This window comes from Larimichthys crocea, chromosome XIII (genome assembly GCF_000972845.2).
Source record: "Larimichthys crocea isolate SSNF chromosome XIII, L_crocea_2.0, whole genome shotgun sequence".
Classification (NCBI taxonomy): domain Eukaryota; kingdom Metazoa; phylum Chordata; class Actinopteri; family Sciaenidae; genus Larimichthys; species Larimichthys crocea.
In genome coordinates, this window is record NC_040023.1 from 11837522 (window position 1) to 11843521 (window position 6000).

Here is a 6000-nt window from a genome sequence, read left to right on the forward strand (position 1 = left end):
ATTCTGAAGAAACCTGAGGAGGACACACACACACACACACACACACACGTCGACGTTCAGGGTAATTTGATTTCTCTCTCTGTGCTGGCGGGGCGGGTGGAGTCTGCCTGATGGGGGCGCTTCATGTGTTGTGGAAATACCTCAGTTTGTTGGAAACACGCTGCAGCTGATTCTTTCTGATTTACAACGAAACTTTCTGATCGTCTTCCAACGTCTTAACGAACACACGTTTAATTAAAGCTCATTTTTAATTGGTCGTTATTCTGCAGATGAATGAATGAATCTCAGTCTGCACCTCTAGTCCAATCAGATCGCAGCTCCTTTGAGCCAATCAGGACTCTGTTATTTCACCTACGCTCAGGTTAGTCCCGCCTACTTTAGACCATTTTGAATGAATCAACTTCGATACAGCCAATCAGCTCTTGAGTAAAGCAGTGATGTCATCGTTACAGAGCACTGAGCCAATCAGCACACAGTCGTGCAGCCAACAAACATTTAGCTGAGCTGCAGCGGAGACGACGGAGAACTTTAAGTTCCACCTTAAAAACACGTGAACTCATTCAAACAACCTTTCCTTCCTGGCTTCATCTTCATCCTCCTCTTCATCCCTGCTCCTCCTCTTCCTCCTCCTCTTCATCCCTCCTCCTCTTCATCCTTCTCCTCCTCCTCTTCATCCCTCCTCCTCTTCATCCTCCTCTTCATCCTTCTCCTCCTCCTCTTCATCCTCCTCTTCATCCTTCTCCTCCTCCTCTTCATCCCTCCTCCTCCCTCCTCCTCCTCCTCCTCCTCTTCCTCCTCCTCCTCTTCATCCCTCCTTCTCCTCTTCCTCATCCCTCCTCCTCTTTCTTCTCCTCCTCCTCCTCCTCTTCATCCCTCCTCCTCCTCTTCATCCCTCCTCCTCCTCCTCCTCCTCTTCATCCCTCCTCCTCCCTCCTCTTCCTTTTCCTCCTCCTCCTCCTCTTTGTTTCAATCGTTCCTCCTCGAGTAGAAAGAAGCAGGCGGGAAATGTTTAAGGCGGCCCGGACATGATTGAACATGTGTCTGAGCGAGGTGAAGACAGAAAGCGGGAGACGTTTGTTGTGGCGACATTCTTGAGGTTTTGGAGGGAAAGTTTCAGGGCGGTGCTCGACTTTATTTTTTGAATTTGTTTTTACCACGTTGGAAAGAAGAAGTGCGATGATGTTTGTGCAGGTTGATGACACGCTGTGATCTCAGACTCCACGTGCACTGATCTCCAGTCCAAATATTTATTTTGTCTAGAAATGAAAAGAAGAACTGGAGCTGAAGATCCATCCACGTCTCAGTTTAGCTTTTTTACTGTTCGAGCTTTAATGAATCTTTGAAACATGTTGTCATCGTCCAGCACAGCGTGTATTAATAACAGCACGACATGCAGCGTTAATATGTAAATAACACACACACACACACACACACACTGTACACAGTTGCTGTGGGTTTGGTGTTTTGGGGTTTTTGTTTCTTTAATGATTTTTTTGTTCTGAATGTTCCTGATGCGTTTCCTTCATGTTTACACAAAAATGTCTCGTCCAACCAGATTCCTGTAAAAATCTTCCAAAGTTCCAATAAATTCCCCCTGTGACAAATCACCTGAACATCCTGTAAAGTAAAATCTGTGGAATTATTTTCCTAACTTCGTCTGTTTGCTGTGTTTTTATTTACAGAGCTTCTGATTGGACGGTTTGAAAGACGTTCAAAACAAGAAAACAACCAATCAGAGCCTGTGTATCTTCAAACCGTCCAATCAGAGGAGAGAGCGAGTGTTTTCTTTCAAACTGTTGGCTGTGTGTGTGTGTGTGTGTGTGTGTGTGTTTTACCACAGTCATGGAGACGAGGGCGTGGCAGGCAGTGGATCACACACACACACACACACTGAAACTCATCCGTCTCAACAAGTCGTGTCATCTCAGTTTCAGCCTGCAGGACGTCTTCGTCTTAAAGACACAGAAACATTTTGAGTGTTTCGACTGACGAAGCTGACGACGTGAACGAGCTGCTGTTTACAACCACGACAGAGACAGACTGTAACGTGTCGGTACATGTCAGCTTCACCGTGAGCGTGTTAGGAAGACTCACTATGAGACAGACTGTCTAAAACCTGGACGTAGTCTCCGTGACGTCCCCGCAGACTGTCTAAAACCTAGACGTAGTCTCCGTGAAGTCCCCGCAGACTGTCTAAAACCTGGACGTAGTCTCTGTGACGTCCCTGCAGACTGTCTTAAAACCTGGACGTAGTCTCTGTGACGTCCCTGCAGACTGTCTAAAACCTGGACGTAGTCTTGGTGACTGGTTGAAGATGTGTCTCTGTGTCTCAGCGAGTGTTTGAAGTTGACCTCAGTGTGTGATGACACACAAACACGTGTTTCCACCAACACAGGATAAATACTGGTTACTCACACACATATGTACATGTATGTACTCGTACAGGGACTTAAAGTGAACATTAACATTTAAACATGCTGCTGATGTCACAGTGTCAGGTGAGTTTCTTTCCCTCAGGTAAACTCACCTGGTGACAGTTCACCTGTGGAGCTCTGCAGATCTGAGCTTCAGGTTTAATAATGAACACACTCCACCTGAACACACACTGACTCTGCAGCAGGTGTGTGTGTTTCTTTGTCTCGGCAGCAGTAAGGTGTGTCGTTAGCTCCGCCTCTGCGTCGCTGATAGGAGTGTTTGTTTTACTCGACAGGTCGTCTGGAGAAGTCAGAGACTAAAATGTCTTCAGAGGATCAGAGAAAACACACCTGCTGCAGCTCCACCTTTTATTTTGTAGTCCTGTCTGTGGCTCACATTTCTACTTCCTGCCGTGTTTTCCCGCCTGTTTTTGTTCATGTACCTGTCCCAGATGACTCTCACCTGTTGAAGTTTGATTTGGATCTCCAGCTGCAGCTCTTTCACTTCACACCTTTGTCACACCTGTGTGTGTGAGTCCCATGTTAAATTCTTTCCTGCTGGCTTTGTGTGAAATCTGACGTGTTGACGTCAATAAAAAGTTTCTTCCTGAGTGTAAATGTGTTGACAGTGTCACACTGACACGAAGAGTTAACAAAGTTTATTAAGTTTCTCTAAACAACTTCAAATAATTAATGTGGTGGTTACCTGTACTGATCTACAGGTAAATCAGCGTGTTGGTGTGATGTCAGGTGAGTGGGCGGTCCTTCAGCGTGGTCACGTGTTCCAGTCTGATCACATGATGTGTCTTGGTGGTTGTTTACACTTTTTATTCAGAGCTGTCCGCAATCATGCTAACACCGGCGGTAACCATGGCAACAGCAGGTAGGGATGGGAATTAATAAGATTTTTACGATTGCGATTCTCTTGTTGATTCCGCTTAACGATTCGATTCTCTTCTCGATTCCGCTTAACGATTCGATTCTCTTATCGATTCTGCTTGACGATTCGATTCTCTTATCGATTCCGCTTAACGATTCGATTCTTTCTCGGTTCTGCTTAACGATTCGATTCTCTTATCGATTCTGCTTTCCGATTCGATTCTTTATCGATTCTTTGTCGATTCTCATTTGGGAAAAAAGGAGAACAAACAGTTTGATCAGCATCAACTTTGTTCAGTTAGAAGTATCACAACCTGACAAACCAACAGCGAGGTCAGCAGAGGCCACAGCCTGGATAATAGTAACGATGTGTAACGACCTTCCGTAGTAACCGCAGAGGTGCTCATCGCCTGGCTGCTGCCGCTGCTGCTAGGCTGATATTAGGGATGGGAATGGAGAACCAGTTCTTGTTGAGAACCGGTTCCATGTGTTTCAATTCCATAGAATCGTTTGGCAGTTTATCTAACGATTCTCTTATCGATTCCAAAAAGCACGACTAATTACGTCACATAACTTCCTCAAGTTTCTCACGTGCAGTGCAGTCAGTATAAACAAAGTCACCCACTCGGTTCAAACGCTCCAAAGTTCGGCTGCATTTCACCAGAACAGACGTCAACAGGGCGACTTGCAATCATTGCAAAGTGGAGATAACAGCGTCAGGAGGGAACACGACCAACATGCAGAAACATTTGCGCACACAACATGTAATATTTTGAAATGAATGTCGTGTTTTTGACACGCTTCAGACTGGAGCAGCCAGACTATGAGCACCTCTGTGGTTACTACAGAAGGTAACTCTGGTCAGTAACACACTGCCTACCATGTTAGCGCCATGTGCTGCTTTGTAAAACATGTTGTAACAGTCACATTAAACGAATGCCTTCTGCATTACATTTAGAAGATGACCATGACGAGAGAGAGAGGCTGGCTGGCTCAGAGGCTGTTCCAGTGCTGCAGACTGTTTGTTCTCCTTTTTTCCCAAATGAGAATCAATAAAGAATCGAATCGTCAAGCAGAATCGATAAAGAATCGAATCGTTAAGCAGAATCGATAATGGAATCGGAATCGTAAAGATCTTATCGATTCCCATCCCTAGGTTGAGATTCATCTCCAGTCCTAAGCGTGTCAAAAACACGACATTCATTTAAAATATTACATGTTGTGTGCGCAAATGTTTCTGCATGTTGGTCGTGTTCCCTCCTGACGCTGTTATCTCCACTTTGCAATGATTGCAAGTCGCCCTGTTGACGTCTGTTTTGGTGAAATGCAGCCAAACTTTGGAGCGTTTGAACCGAGTGGGTGACATTGTTACTACTGATTGCACTATGTGCCAAACTCGCGTAAGTTACGTGCCGTAATTAGTCGTGCTCGCTGGAATCGATAAGAGAATCGTTAGATGAACTGCCAAACGATTCCATGGAATTGAAACACGCGGAACCGGTTCTCAACAAGAACCGGTTCTCAACAAGAACCGGTTCTCGGTTCCCATCCCTGGCAGCAGGTGAACCCGCTCCGTCCAATCCCTGTGGAACACAAACGCATCCATAGCAACAAGTTAGAGAGACGATGCTAAGCTAATAAGCTAAGCTTAGCATTACAGAAACGTAAGAACTCAATAATCCATCATCACGTTTTTTCTTCTTCGTGCAGAGCAAACAAACATGATGTATCGTGTCCGCGACCTTTAGAGGAGGTGATGAAGCTCAGCGGCTCACGACTGATGTCATGTTTTTAAAAATTTGTTACCTTCGCAGGTAGACACGCACACACAACACCACCTGAACCAAGAACTCAAGGTGACGAGTTGTGTAATCGACCGATGTGTGGAGGTGTAGAAAACAGTGACAGGAAGCATGAATACACTTAGAGTGTGTGTGTGTGTGTGTGTTTACCTGTGCAGTCATGTCTGAATCCACCCTGAGATCAGGTGACTCTGACTGCGTTTGCCTCTGTGAGCTCCCGTACCATCATCCATCCACCATCTCATTACTCAACATGTAATCACACACACACACACACACACACACACACACACAACACACAGACATACACACTTGGGCTAGCTGGTAAACTGAGCCAATATACGTGAGCCGCCCCCTGCTGGCCACACAAGGAATGCATGTTTAAAACACTACGCCCACACACACAACACACACAACACACACCACACCACACACACACACACACACTTTCATAGTAAGGAGTGTTTCCTGTTTAGCTCCGCCCCTCCCGCCCTGCATGATTCAGGTATCACGCGGACATTCCTGACTAAATGCGGCAGGCTGTTTTGGTCCTGTTGGCGGGAAATGATCACCACACACACAACACACACACACACCACACACACACACACACACACCCTTTGTGTGTGTGTGTGTGTGTCGGTGTGTGCGTGTGTGTGTGTGTCCCCTGCACTTGTATTGAGCTTCAGGGACGGGTTTGTTTAAGGTGTGCGTCCTGGTTTAAAGTGACGACACATGGACGTGGACCCTCCTCCTGCAGCTGATTGGATGAACACGCCTCTCGCTGAGCTCTCATTGGTCCCTGCTTTTGATTTTTAAAAACATGACATCAGTCGTGAGCCGCTGAGCTTCATCACCTCCTCTAAAGGTCGCGGACACGATACATCATGTTTGTTTGCTCTGCA